The following is a 13,417-nucleotide window of genomic DNA, read 5'->3' as shown; positions in this document are numbered from 1 at the left end:
TTCCTCAGATAAGGGCACCAAAACTGCACACAATACTCCAGATGTGGCTTCACCAACAACCTATACAATTGCAGCAAAATATATTGTTCTGTAACGTAATCTATAATGCTCTCAGGTGCCATATCAGTAATTGTCAAAACTTCTTGTTGTAACAGAACCTCCTTATCACTGGATTAACTTTTCAGATATGTTTTTCTAATTTTCTTCTGGTGTCATTGGCTACTATTTCTTCTGTATTGAGCAGGCTGAGCACAGAGCAGCAATGTGGTTTGTAACTTGCTGCCATGTAGAGACCTCCACCATCCATCGGAAAGCTAGTTTGCCAGAAATCTCAGTTCAGATGAGGCAGGCTTCACAGTACAACTGACGAGACAATTACAGACCTGTCGGGTAGAAAGCTCCCCTAATGGCTGTGAGTAGCTGACATCCACATGGGTGCTTACAGCAGTAGTTGCTGGAGCCAATGGTTATATTTTGCATTGTTAGTATTCTTGTTAAGAAATTAAAAACCTTGCAGCACAATGGTTGCTGGAGCAGCACTAAAGTCATGTTGTTTAACCCTGGTGTCTGATCAAACCACGTCTTGTGTAAAACACTATTCGATATTTGCGCATTATGTTTAGCAGACATAATTAATGAGTTTGTCATAGCTGTTTCTGTTGAGTGCTGACAACTCTTCATTGTTAGCTGTCCCGCGGAGCTGTTTTTAAAATAGCATTGAACCACCTAAAGTGTAAAAAGAATTTGGCATACAGATTTGTTAAGGGGATTTCTAACTTTTCGATTGATGCCAAACCATCTTTAAAATCTGGCAATCCGTGATATTAACAAACGTTATCCAAGATATGCAAACATGATGGCATTGCTACTAGCTGTACTTTGTTAACTCGCATTAAACCTCATCTATTATGATAGCTTGTTTTTGGAGGTTGTAACTCCCTCCATGTCCTAAGTAAAGTTGAAAACCTTATTTTGCAACAAAAATGTGAATATGTTAATTAATTTTTGCATAGTTTTCTTCTTTTTAGAGAGCCACCATTTAAATCAGGGAAAAGTATTATTAATCTGATGTTAAACTGGACTGTGGAAACTTGGTGCAATAGGTTTGACCAGTTTAAAAGCAAACTACCTGCAGAAGGTATGGGCGGTACGGTAGCACAGTGGTTAGCACTGCTGCTTCACAGCTCCAGGGACCTGGGTTTGAATCCCGGCTCAGGTCGCTGTCTGTGTGGAGTTTGCACATTCTCCTTGTGTCTGCGTGGATTTCCTCCGGGTGCTCCGGTTTCCTCCCACAGTCCAAAGATGTGCGGGCTAGGTTGATTGGCCATTCTCAATTGCTCCTTAGTGTCCCGGGATGCATAGGTTAGAGGGATTAGTGGGTAAATATGTAGGGATATGTGGATAGGGCCTGGGTGGGATTGTGGTTGGTGCAGACTCGATGGGCCAAATGGCCTCTTTCTGCACTGTAGGATTCTATGATCTAAGGCTGAATGAAGGAGCGGAGATAGTTTCCTCAATTGCTTAGTAAATATTAGCTGGTGTGGCATAATGGTGGTAGGGAGACTAGATATTCCAAGGTTTGATTCCCTTGCTGAGTTATTTGATAAACAGAAATTGCTGCTGTGAAATTAATCTTGGTTATCTCGAGCTGGGGGAAGGTAAACCTAAGTCTGTTTGGGGATATTGATTGACATCTACATCTACATTTTAGGCTTGACTAAGATGCATTTAATCATCACCCAGCCCGATAACATTCCCTGTCTACACCAAAACATGCCTGTACGTCAAATTTCTCCTTTGATAATGTGCACACAAAGCTAAATCTGGTGAAATAGAATTGGGGGAGAGAGTCCACATATAATAATCCAGTCCCCAATTCAAAGTTGTCAATTCTAATGCTTAATTTTGCATTTCCACTGTAAATTCCTATTTTTGTGCTTCCTGTCTAGGTAAACATTTAACACTATACCCTGATGCCATTAAGAGAAGGGTGTAATTATGTAAAAAGAATACATTGGTTACATGTATAATAGAAACGTAGGCATTTAAAATGGAAAAAAGTTGTCAAGTCATACAGATGTAAGAAATCATATTGGCTCTTATGTTTCCGTTGTAGAACCACTTCTTGCAACAGGCTAGAAGCCATCACCCATAAAAGCTGGGGTTTTCTGACTCTTTATACTGCTGAGAGATCCTGGCAAAGATGGAAGTGCTGGGCAAGTCAACTACTTTAGTTGAGTTTTGGGAACTACTTGCGGCAGTTGTGCTGCCTTGTTTACCTGGGAGCACAGCTGTCAGAATTTGGGACTGTCCCAGCAATGAGTAGGGGAGGTGGGTAATTTTAGTTGACTATAATTCACCATGCAAGGAGATTGTTGTGGATGCTCATTTGTGTTTTCACTTTGTTGTGGATCATTTCTTTTCTCACTGTCCCACCAAATTCCACATTTTGTACTTAAATTTCCAGAAGGCAGTGGATAAGGTACCACATCAAAGGTTATAGCGGAAAATAAAAGCTCCTGGAGTAGGGGCAACATATCGGCACGAATTGAAAATTGACCAGCTAACAGGCTTATAGAATAGAATCCCGAAAGTACAGAGGAGGCCATTCAGCCCATTGAGCCTGCACTGACAGCAATCCCATTCAGGCCCTATCCCTGTTACCACACATATTTATCTTGCTAATCCCCTTGATACTAAGGGTCAATTTAGTATGGCCAATCAACCTGACCCACATATCTTTGGACTGGGAGGAAACCGGAGCACCCAGAGGAAACCCAAGCAGACACGAGAATGTGCAAACTCCACACACAGTGACCTGAGGCTGGAATTGAACCCAGGTCCCTGGCGCTGTGAGGCCTCCATGCTAACCATTGGGGCTGCCCGTGGTTGGTATGATGTGACAAGGCGTGTGCCACAGAGTTCAGTGCTGGGGCCTCAACTTTTTACAATTTATATAAATGACTTGGATGAAGTGGATGAAGGAATTGAAGGTATTATTGCTAAAATTGCTGACAATGCTAAGATTGGTAGGAAGATAAATTATGAAGAGGCTATAAGGAAATTACAAAGGTACATAGGTTAAGTGAGTGGTCAAAAATGTGGCAAATGGAGTATAATATGGGCAAATGTCAATTTTGGCGGGAAGAATACAAAAGCTCATTATTTAAATGGTGAGAGATTTCAGAGTTCTGAGGTACACAGTGGGATCTGGGTATCCTGGTGCATGAATCACAAGGGCTAATATATAGGTACAGTAAGTAATTAGGAAAGGCAATAGGATGTTAATGTGAGTGGAATTGATGACAAAAGTAGGGAGGTTATATTTCAGTTATACAGGGCATTGGTGAGACCACATCTGGAATATTGTGTACAGTACTGGTCTCCTTATCGAGGGAAAGATGTAACTGTGTTAGAAGCAGTTCAGAAAGGATGTACTGGACTAAAACCAGGAATGGGCGGGTTGTATTATGAGGAAAGGTTGGAGAAGTTAGGTTTGTATCCACTAGAGTTTAGAAGAGCAAGAGGCGACTTGATCAAAACCTTCATGTGGGAAATTGACACGGTGGATGTGCAGTAGATGTCTCCTTGTTGGAGAATCTAGAACTGGGGCTCACTTTTAAAAATAAGGGATCGTGCATTTAAGACGGTGATGAGAATTTTTTTCTGAATGTCGTGAGACTCTGGCACTCTTCCTCAAAAGGCAGTGGAAGCAAAATCTTTGAATATTTATAAGGCAGAACTAGATAGATTCTTGATTAACAATGGGGTGAAAGGTTATTGGGTGTGGACAGGAATGTGAGGTTGAGGTTATGATCAGATCAGCCATGATCTTATTGAATGGCAGATTGCTCAGGGGCCAAGTGGCCTACACTTGCTCCTAATTTGTATCGTAAAAAGGCTAGGAATCCTGCGGTGTGTATCCCACCTCCTGACTCCCCAGAGCCTGTCTGCCTGTCTACAAGGCACAAGTCGGGAATGTGATGGAAGGGAAGAATGGGTCAGGTGACCTGGGACTCTGGATGGCACTTGGCTGGGGTGTCTTATGCTGACTTTGCTCGGATTAAAACATGATAAACTGTTCGTTAGTTTACCACCACTGACCTTGTGGTTTATTATTAGTCTCAATAACAAACCACATATTTAACATCTGTTGACAGGATGGAGTCATAGCCCATGGACTGCAATTCACTGCCAATTTTCAAGAGAGAGAAAGATTGACATCGTCACCCTGGATTCCAAAAACAGTGGGAATTGCCAGGGTTTGAGGGTAGAACCAAGGGAACAGGCCTAGGCATCGAGGAGGAGTGGCTGCAAAGGGACTCAGACCACATTCAGCGCTGCAGAGGTACTGCCAGGTAGACTGAAGGCAGTGGTCGTAAGGGGATCTTGCCAATAGGAGCACCGAGACTATTGGAGGGAAAACAGTCGCGAGGGGACTCGGACAGCAACCGAAGGGAAGAGTAGGGGAGCACAGTCAGTGAAGGAGCACGGCAAAAACGTCCGAAAAGTGGCTACAGACAGTGAAGGTGGGGAAAACTCCCGCCAAAGGAACCAGGAAATAGCGGGCCAGTTCAGGGCAATGGGGCCTTTCAACAAAGATATGGAGAGCTGAACAGCATGTTAACGCTTATGCACTTTCAAGGCTGCCTGTCCCTGGAGGATCAGGTATTCCTGGTTGGCATTTGAAAATTATGTATTTTCACCGAGACGATGAAGTACTTGTATCAACGACCCAGGTTTGAAACAACCCAGCCTTAAGTAATGGATTTAGTCTTACAAGGGAGGCCTATTCATAGGAACCTGCCCGATTTGAGTCCCTACCTGTCAAGGTGGTGGGAGTTGTCCATAATGGACAGTTGTCTTTTGTGGGGTATGGGAGTAGTCATTCCTCCCACGTTACGTAGGAAGGTGTTAGATCAAGGGCACCCAGGTATGGTGCGGTTGAAATAAATTGCCAGGAGCTATTTTTGGTGGCCAGGCATTGACTCTCAGATCGAGGAGAAGGTAGGTGCTTGTGAATCTAGTGTGGTAGTGCGGAAAGCACCACTGTTGTCGTCCCTCCACCCATGGGAACGGCCTGAGGCTCCCTGACAGAGGTCCCATGTAGACTTGCAGGTCTGATGGAAGGCAAAATGCTTTTGGTGATGGTCGATGCCCACTCGAAATGGCCAGAAGTAGCAATGGTGTCCGCAGAGTCACTATAGAGTGACTCGGGAGTTGTTTGCTGATTTTGGAAGCCCTGATTAAATAGGGAGCGGAAACGGGTCACAGTTTGTGGCAAAGGAATTTGTGAACTCGGCCATCAAGGAGTTTGGCAGGTGAAGTCAGCTCCATATCACCATGCGACAAATGGCTAGGCGGAGTCCAGACCTTAAACCAGGCACTGAAGGTTTTCCAAGGGGAGAGGTCCCTTAGAAGGCGAGTGAATCATAGCACCTGATGCAATGACCCATGTTTCCCCAGCATCATTGATATTTGGCCATAGATTGAGGACCACTTTTGACCTGATGCTGCCAGAGGAGACGTGAGAAGGAACTAAGAAGGGCAGATAGCCTGAAGATAAGGAAGTGCAGGAAAGGGGAAACCATGTTGGTGAGGTACTACGTGGCAGGGGAAAAATTGATTCCTGCAACAGCGGTGGCCCAGGCAGGGCCAGTGTCATGCACTGTTCAGACTCAGGACGAACGAGTCTAGAGAAGACTCACTGATCTTACTGGTGGTTGCTCCACATCAAAGCAGGGAAGTCCTCCCTGAAACTGAATGCAAGATGAGTCTACTGCACCTAAAACTGAGGGAGTTCTGACCAGAGAGGAAAGGTCAGCAGAAATTGCTGACCACAGTAACCAGGTTAGAGTGGAAGCTTCTGGAAATGTGGGGAAGAACACGAGAGGAGCCAGGTTGTCCAGGAACCGTTAATGGACGTTGATATTACCATTTACAGCTGATGGTTTTGTTTATAGTTGAATTATGTATTTATATAATTGTCTTAATGTATATATGTTATATGATGGGGGGGGGGGGTTGAAGTAAGAGGGGAGAGGAGTGTTATGTATGTGGGGGTGTGCCCCTTTAAGAGAATGGGTTGGATGACCCAGGAATCAATCTTGCCTAGGGAGTCTTATGCTGACTGCTAGGATTAAGACGTGTTAATATACTGTTCCAATGACCTTGTATATTAGTCTCAATAACAGGCCACATATATAGCACTCTTCACTTCCCTTCTACCTGGATGAGTGCAGCTCCAACAACACTCAAGAAGCTTAACACCATACAGGGCAAAGCAGCCCACTTGATTGGTACCTCTTCTACCAACGTACCCTCCGAATCGAACTGGGGTCTCTGGTACTGTGAGGCAGCAGTGCTCACTAACCACTGCGCCACCGTGCTGCCTTCCCACACTTTTCATGGGAAAGTCCCTTGATATAAGTACAAATCCAGACTTATAATGCAAATTTTAAGTGGTTTTATTAGCAGAAAAGTTGTTGTGAAACTAGTCTGGAAACCTTGGGGGATACTTGAAGCATTGAGTTTGGTAAATGTCCTTTCTTCTGTCATTGCATCCAAGAATTAGAGAACATGCTATCACCATTGATTGCATTCATCTAGCTTATTTTTCTTCTTCAAAACAACTTGGACCATCTATGACTCGGGGCATTTATTGCACCACAGACTGCATCACGAACTATTGATGCAACCACTACTATTGTATCGTGGAGATGTCGATGTTAGACTGGGGTGGACAAGATGAGAGGTCACATGACACAAGGTTATAGTCCAACAGCAGCTCCTTCATCAGGTGAAGTGGAGCGAGATGCACAGGCACAGAATATATAGGCAGCCCATATATATCGGCCTCCGCCTATATATTCTGTGCCTGCGCACCTCGCTCCACTTCACCTGTTGAAGGAGCAGCACTCCGAAAGCTTGCGATTTCAAATAAACCTGTTGGACTATAACTTGGTGTTGTGTGACCTCTCATCCTGTCTACTACTATATTAAGCACCATTATACATTTAGAGATGCTTGTGACTGCACAACATAAATGAATCATCACTCCAGATTGATTGTCCAAGTAAGGATGATGCAGCACCTCCAGTGGTGGAAGCTGCACTTTTTTTAGCGTATCTTTGCACCCACACTTTTTTTTTCACCCTTTGCGGAATGATGGGGGAAGAATTCCTGAGCTGATTATCAGCCCATTGAACTGCGTTGAACGCTCCTTCCATGGCCAACAAGTCCTGCCATTAAACTCAAACCCGGAGCTTCTGGTCCAGTGGTAGGGACACTACCACTGCGTTACAAGGTCTCCACAGAAGTTGCATTGAAAATGTCCCAGGAGAGTTCAAAGTGAAAGAAATAGTTTGTCATTTGAGCCTAAGGTTATTGGAAGACCTCCACTTTGAAATACTTAAATTGTCATGATGACCATGTGTACTATGAGAAGTTGGAAAGGAGTAAAATATATTTCCTTGACGTACACAGTGTGTTGCATCAATGGTTATTGTACAGCAGTTTGCCACAAAGAAAGTGATAACCAATGGGGTGACTCAGGAGGCAATATAACACTACAAAGTGCTCTGATTACTGATCCATTTGGCATAGGATCAAGCACACAGGCAATTGTAAATTCAGCATGGAATAGTCTTGAAATGCTGACAAAGTCAAACTCATGCGCTTGGCATCAATCTCATCCTCACCACCATCTGGTCCCCAAGAAGTCTTGAGTTGCTGTGGGAACATGCACTTTTACATGTATGTTATAGTCTGAGGCTATGAGTAGTAGAGGCTACAATTTTCCTTCCATCACATGGCTGACCAGGAATCTCTCCCATTCTTCCAACCTGTCATTGGCATATGGAAGGATCTGCAGATTGATACTCAACCTATTTAGCTGTGTTACGAACATGTTTTCCTTGGCCATCAAGTACTGGACTGAGAGCTTCTGGCTCAGAGGCAGGGATGCTACCCACTTTACCACAAAACTTCTGTAGGTAATCACTCGTAAACCCAATAAAGAATTAAGGAGAAACTACTTGATGAGAATGTGGAACCCACTTCTACATGGAGTGGCAAATAGGATAGGCCTGGGTGGGATTGTGGTCGGTGCAGACTCGATGGGCCGAATGGCCTCTTTCTGTACTGTAGGGTTTCTATGATTTCTTCTATGTATTTTAGTGGAAGATAGATCAATACAGGAGGGAAAAAGGAACAAAAGGGCTGATTGATAGGGTGTGAAATAGAATGAGAGCAAACCTGTGGGGATAAACAGAGTAAGAAGTTTAACAACACCAGGTTAAAGTCCAACAGGTTTATTTGGTAGCAAAAGCCACACAAGCTTTCGAGGCTCTGAGCCCCTTCTTCAGGTGAGTGGGAATTCTGTTCACAAACAGAACTTATAAGACACAGACTCAATTTACATGAACAAGGTTATAGTCCAACAATTCATGTAAATTGAGTCTGTGTCTTATAAGTTCTGTTTGTGAACAGAATTCCCACTCACCTGAAGAAGGGGCTCAGAGCCTCGAAAGCTTGTGTGGCTTTTGCTACCAAATAAACCTGTTGGACTTTAACCTGGTGTTGTTAAACTTCTTACTGTGTTTACCCCAGTCCAACGCCGGCATCTCCACATCATGGGATAAACAGAACCAGACCAATTGGCTTGTTTCTGTACTCTAAATTCCATGTAATTCTACATGACTCTTTGAGACACCCCTTGTCTTATCAGAGAATGACCAGTTTGTTTGCCAGTTTCTAACATTTGAAACCTTTGGAAATTAATAACCCCAATCAATGACAGTTGTGATGAATAAAATCCAGGAATCAGCTGAGTGAATCTTCTGAGCTGCGTTCCATGCAAGTATATCTCTCTTGAGAGGGAGATCAGAACTCTTGGTGCCATCTCATCAATGTCCTGTTAAGCTGTGGGAAGGCCAACATTCCTAATTAATTGCTATACCTGCATGCTAAAGTTTTGTTGTGCTCTGACAAGGTGTCATCCAGACTCAATGTTGTTTGTGTCTCTCCACAGATGTTGTCAGATGTACTGAGTTTCTTCCTTGTCCCTCTAGATGGTAGTGATTTGTGGGTTTGGAAGGAGCTGCCTAAGGAACCGTGTGAATTTCTGTAGTGCCTCTTGTAAATGGCACACGTGGCTGCCACTGTTCGTCAGTGGAGTGTTCGAATGTTTGTGGAAGGGGTAGCAATCAAGTGGGCTGCTTTGCCCTGGATGGTGTTGAGCTTCTTGAGTGTTGTTGAAGCTGCATTTGTCCAGGCAAGTGGAGAGTATTCCATTATACTCCTGATTTGGCCTTGGGGGCTCAGGAGTTGAGTTATCTGCTGCAAGATTCCGAGCTTTTGACCTACTCTGTAAGCCACAGTATTTGTATGGCTAGTCCAGTTCTGTTTCTGGTCAATGGTAATACCATTGATTGTCAAGGGTAATGGTTAGATCCTCTCTTAGAAACATAGAAAAACTACAGCACAAAACAGGCCCTTCGGCCCCACAAGTTGTGCCGAATATATCCCTACCTTTTAGGCCTACATATAACCCTCCATCCTATTAAGTCCCATGTACTCATCCAGGAGTCTCTTAAAAGACCCTATTGAGTTTGCCTCCACCACCACTGACGGCAGCCGATTCCACTCGCCCACCACCCTCTGTGTGAAAAACTTCCCCCTAACATTTCCCCTGTACCTACCCCCCAGCACCTTAAACCTGTGTCCTCTCGTAGCAGCCATTTCCACCCTGGGAAAAAGCCTCAGAGTCCACCCGATCTATGCCTCTCAACATCTTATATACCTCTATTAGGTCTCCTCTCATCCTACGTCTCTCCAAGGAGAAAAGACCGAGCTCCCTCAGCCTATCCTCATAAGGCATGCCACTCAATCCAGGCAGCATCCTTGTAAGTCTCTCTTGTTGGAGATAATCATTACCCGGCACTTGTGGGCACAAATGTTACTTGCCATTTGTCAGCCGAGTCTGGATATTGTCCATTTGGACCTGAACTGCTTCAGTGTCTTGAGGAGTCGCGAATGGTGCTGAACATCATAGTCATCTGCGAACATCCCACTTCTGACCTTATGATGGAAGAGAGGTCATTGATGAAGTAGTGAAGGTGGATGGGCCTTGGACACTACCCTGAGGAACTGCTGCAGTGTGTCCTGGAGCTGAGATGGTTGACCACTAAAACCATCTTCCTCTGTGCCATGTATGACTGCAACCAGTAGAGAGTTTTCCCTTGATTCTCATTAACTCCTGTTTTGCTAGGGCTCATTGATGCCATTCGGTCAAATGCTGCCTTAATACCAAGGGCTGTCTCTCACGCCTCACCTCTAGCATTCCGCTCTTTTTCGAGGGGAGGTGATGGCCTAGTGGTATTATCACTAGATTATTCATCCAGAAACACAGCTAATGTTCTAGGAACCTGGGTTCGAATCTCGCTATGGCAGATGTGGAATTTGAATTCAATAAAAAAATCTGGAATTCAGAATCTACTGATGACCATGAAACCGTTGTCGGAAAAGCCCATCTGGTTCACTGATGTCCTTTAGGGAAGGAAATCTGCCATCCTTACTTGGTCTGGCTTGCATGTGACTCTAGAGCCACAGCAATGTGGTTGACACTCAACTACCCTCCAAGCGCAACTAGGGATGGGCAATAAATGATGGCCAGCCAGCGATGCCCATGTCCCATGAATGAATTTTTAAAAAGACCCAAGTCTGTTATGTGGCCAAGAGCTGAGTGACCCTGGCAGAACCCAAGCTGAGTGTCCGTGAGCAGGTTTTTGCTAAGTAAGTGCTGTTTAATAGCACTGTTGATAACCCCTTCCATCATTTTGTTGATGATCAAGAGTGGACTGATGGGACAGTAATTAGTGGGGTTGGATTTGCCCTGTTTTTTGTGTACAGAGAAGGGCAATTTACTATACTTCGGGTCTGTATTGCCTGGGGGTGGAGAGACAAATTTGATAGTGATTGAGTTCTTTGTAAATCGTCAGGAAACTAAAAGTAACGTATATAACATATGCCAATATGAAATTCTATAAAATTGGATTCTAAATTATTTGTTGGAATTTGTGTACATTAAGAAAGTTCCATTGCAAATTTATTTGGCTTACAATACTCAAATGACTTGCATTTTGCCAATGAGTAAATTGTGAGGATTTGCAATTGAGTATAGATTGAGTATAAATTGATACAACAGGAAATACATTGTGAAACTGTTTCATGGTGTCCAAAGATCTATCAAAAATATGTCCTTTGAGAAGGGATTTATGGAAGATCAATGTTATAAATTAAGTAAATACATTTACCATGAAATATAATAAATAGAACTTTTACTTTCTCTCAAATTACACTGTGCTTTTGAATACGCTTCTATATATGTAATTTTGCTTTCATGTAAAGAGTGTTATTTTTCTTTAGTGATCTTGGCTTACATGATAGAAATCTTTCAAATGGCAATGAAAAATACAGCTCCCCAAACACTACATGTTGGAAAAAAATTGGAAGTGTGTAGTCAGCATCTGAGATTTTTGGTGAGAAATTGATAATGTTTTGAGTATGGTCTAATTCTATCACAGGCTGGCTTTTTGCATTTGCTGTTATTTCAAATTTACAGCATTCAGCTTTCTGATAAATTTTATTTTGATTTGGTGTGGTGCAAATTAAACTTCTAAATTTGTTTCTGAGCTAATAGTAACCATGATCCAATCTCTGGTATAGTTTGGAATGAAAGTAGACAAAATATTGAATGGAGTGGAGGGTATCTAATTGTACTGAATAGCAGTTCATTGTTTTACAATCCAGTCTTGCTGTTAGCTGAATATTTGTGGCAACATAAAATTGCAGACTTCGCAGAAAAGTAGGATAGATCTGAAGAAGTCATATTGCACTCCCTCTCAGTATTTGTGGAGTTTTTCCAGCATTTTCTGGTTTTATAGCAGAAGAATAATGTCTTTGCGGGTGAATAAATGATGTGAACAAGTGACTGTTGAATAACACAATTCAAGCTTTGTATCTCTTCACAAAAAGTGAAGGACTCCATTTTTGAAGCTTTTCCAGAAGTGTTTTGGGCTGAGCCAGCCCAGTCATCTGTGATATAGTCTGGTCTTCCCCAGGAATTCCTGATGTTTGGTCTAACTGAGTCTTGTTTTTAGCTTTAGAAATTTTGAAAATTTCTTGGCATCTGATGTTTGTATCTGACAACAGTTGGGTTGGTTTTGAGAGCCATTATCTATATCACTTGATCATGATGTTAGAGGGTGCAGGGAAATAATCCTGCTGACAGCTGATAGATTTAATCACTAGTAAACATGTTTTCAAATCTAATTGAAGTTTAACATTTTAATTTCCTTGGTGAATTTTAATCAGCCAGTAGCAGTCCAACGTTGGAAACTGAGCACTAGCACTCCAAGATTAATGCAAAGTAGTTTGATATAGTGATCTATAAAGATCAGGCCCATTTTTCAGCCTTTGAAATACCTGTTGGATTAGTTTCTACTTGTGTGCATAAGAATGTTTCTTCCATTTCTGGTTTCAGGTGTTTAGATTCCTAGCTTAGAGGACTGGCAAAGGCTGTGCCCTCATTGAGTAAATTTAGACTACTACTGGTAGAGCCTTTATTACGTCCCTGACTAAGGAAGTACACAAAAGCTGCAAGCAACATCACATTGGACAGTTTTAGGATTGGTGCAATTGTGGAATATGGTTGTCCATTATAGTACACTGAGAATCAGCCATTTATTTAAGATTATAAAGAATCAAGATTGGAACAATGAATTACATACCCACCTATGGCAACGGTAGATTGCAAAAAATAGAACAAAGGATTTTGTGACTTTGGTGCAGTACCCACATTAGACAAAGATTCCTCACTTTCAGTGGTGATTGAGAAAGAAAGACAGCCCATTCACGATTTGAAAGCACTCTCCCGTTAGTGCTGGGGGGATCTCCTCTGCATTTTAACTAGAGCAGATTCTAAACCATGAGCAGCAACAGGCATTGCATTGTTGTCTATGTTAATGTACAATGGGCAATGTTGGAAAATACTTCTACCTGAGCTCAGAAGCATTTTATTCTCATTGCAGAATTTAGTATTTCAATATGAAATGTGATTTATAAATTGTCTTGATTTTTTTTTCTGGTTAAAAATGTACTTTGGATGTAGAGTGAAGCCTGTATAGACGGACACACCCCAAGACAGATTGCAAAAACAGAAATATAAACAGAAAATGCTGGAAATACTCTGCAGGTCTGGCAGGTTGTGACTTTTCTTTCTTCTGTTCTGACCTGATTTGTTTCTCTCCCCACATGCTGCCAGACTGGTTAAGTATTTCTATCTACATCTGCTTTAATTTCGGATTTCCAGCATCCAGAGTGTTGTGTTGTTATTATTGAAGTAGTCATCCAGTTT

At 42.6% G+C, this 13,417-nt stretch overlaps 1 protein-coding gene across 7 annotated transcripts in view; it reads left to right on the top strand.

Moving 5' to 3' along the window:
• The first annotated feature begins 242 nt into the window (after positions 1 to 242).
• ccni (cyclin I) overlaps positions 243 to 13,417 on the top strand; it is a 39,320-nt gene continuing 26,145 nt past the window's right edge. Inside the window, exons 1-2 of one of the 7 annotated variants that reach the window (XM_078214475.1) lie at positions 243 to 412; positions 2,117 to 2,331. The gene's annotated coding sequence lies outside the window, so the exon portion shown is untranslated. Of the gene's footprint in view, positions 413 to 2,116; positions 2,332 to 4,158; positions 4,349 to 11,425; positions 11,541 to 13,169; positions 13,256 to 13,417 lie in introns of those variants that run through there. The other 6 variants (XM_078214455.1, XM_078214495.1, XM_078214465.1 and 3 more) reach the window with 6 other exon arrangements.

Source organism: Mustelus asterias, chromosome 1 (assembly GCF_964213995.1).
Source record: "Mustelus asterias chromosome 1, sMusAst1.hap1.1, whole genome shotgun sequence".
Taxonomy (NCBI): Eukaryota; Metazoa; Chordata; class Chondrichthyes; order Carcharhiniformes; family Triakidae; genus Mustelus; species Mustelus asterias.
The sequence above is the reverse complement of the archived record's forward strand: the minus strand, read 5'-3'. Positions and strand labels throughout refer to the sequence as shown.